General features: G+C 31.2%; 1 pseudogene; it reads right to left on the reverse strand.

Moving 5' to 3' along the window:
* The window catches only part of LOC111382082, a 3,770-nt pseudogene extending 2,220 nt beyond the window's left edge, over positions 1-1,550 (reverse strand).
* Between the last annotated feature and the right edge of the window lie 230 nt (positions 1,551-1,780).

The following is a 1,780-nucleotide window of genomic DNA, read 5'->3' on the forward strand; positions in this document are numbered from 1 at the left end:
TTTCCCGCGTTTTCAATTTTTTCAAGTTTTACATTGAAAACGCCCAAAAAAACAAAAAAGTCGTTTTGTGTTTTCTTCACAATTTTTTTTTTCGTTTTCGAAAATTCGTTTTCGAAAACGGGAAAGAGAACACGTTTTCACCGTTTTGAAAAATCGAAAGCAGAAAACGGTAAAGAGAACAGGGTCTAAGATACTTCCTCCCATAACACTTGAATTGAGTATTCCATTCTAACATGGTGTTTTGCACCTCACTTAAAGTGAATATCAAACTATGTAGAAAACATCGCCAGTAGCAGTGACAAAGGTCTTTAAATTAATTGCCTCTATTGTTGAACATCTAAAATTTAATTATCAATTAAGATTCGTACTTTATATCAAAATCCTTTTAATTTCAAATTCCATTTGATTTTTGAGATTATCTCGTTTATAAATAAAATTCCAACGAAACTCTCATCACCAAATCATATTACCCAACAATTTTCAAGCATTTCAATTAATCAAACTCCAAGAAAAACCATTTCTATGGATTTTTTTTCCCAGGAAAAGAGTGCGTTTGTTAGTTGTTAATTTCAACAATAACTGGATACTCAAATATAAATAAAATTGATTGATTTCTAAAAAATCACATAGCTAGAAAGCCTATTGCAAAAACTTAAAAATTAAGATCCAAAAGCAAAAAGATAATCGGGTAGTTACCTTCTTTTAGGGGAGTCAAGCATTCATAAGAGAGTTCGAATTGGGAAGGGTCGAGAAACGGCGCCGGTTTTGCCCAAAACGGTGACTCTTTTTTGTTGACAGAACTCATCGTTTCAGAATCACTTGTATACTTTGATATTTTAGAATTCAAGCTCTTTTGAATAGGAATCAGAAACCTGAAATGAAATTGAAAAAGTAATGACAGAATATTAAAGCAGGAGAATTAGTCAATCGGATTCACTTCAAAAATTCTGTAAAAATTTATATGAATGATACTCAAATCGAAATAGCAAATGAAACTCGAATTTGGAATTTGGCGGGGGATTTTTTTTTTTTTTTCAGCAGGAGATTGGAGAACCCACCAAAATGAGGAGGAATGGAAATAAATTCTAATTGGAGTTAATCTTAGTTCTACGAAGTTTATTTACAAATTAAGTGTTAACAAGATTCAGACCATTAATTTCAAAAATGATTGGCCTAAATGTTACCGACACATAGTTTGTAAACGAAGTTTTTTAATCTAGTTTGTAGAAATAGCATACTCTTCTAATTGCGTCAACCTTCACAGGATAAATTTCATCTGCAATCATTGAACTTTTCAAACAAATTCAATTAGATCACTAAATTTAATTTTATCCAACTGGTCACTAAAGTTCAAGTTAGTATTCAATTTCAGAAATAAATCACATACCATACAAATTTATTTCATTCACAAACAGGATTACTATGCGGCACTCTGAAAATGAAGATTTAATTCATGTCTTTTGATGAGTAGTTAAAGTGCTTTAAAAAAAAAAAAAAAAAAAAAAAAACCAACTTTTATGTTATGGTATAATGGTCGGTTACCATGTCATGCATTGATTACGTGAATGATCCAAATTAATATGACAGGCAATTAAGCAGTTTGAGAAACATCATGTGATGGACGGGTGAAATCGTAAAGTAAATCAGAGTCAATTGTTGGAAAAAATGGTTATGAAATGGGTCAAGTTTGAGTCCAAATTTCAGTGGGACCCATCTTTTAATTAATACGGAACCTAGCATATTCACGTTCTACTCCGCGAGATGATTAACGTGATATATT

Source organism: Olea europaea, unplaced genomic scaffold (assembly GCF_002742605.1).
Source record: "Olea europaea var. sylvestris unplaced genomic scaffold, O_europaea_v1 scaffold2430, whole genome shotgun sequence".
Classification (NCBI taxonomy): domain Eukaryota; kingdom Viridiplantae; phylum Streptophyta; class Magnoliopsida; order Lamiales; family Oleaceae; genus Olea; species Olea europaea.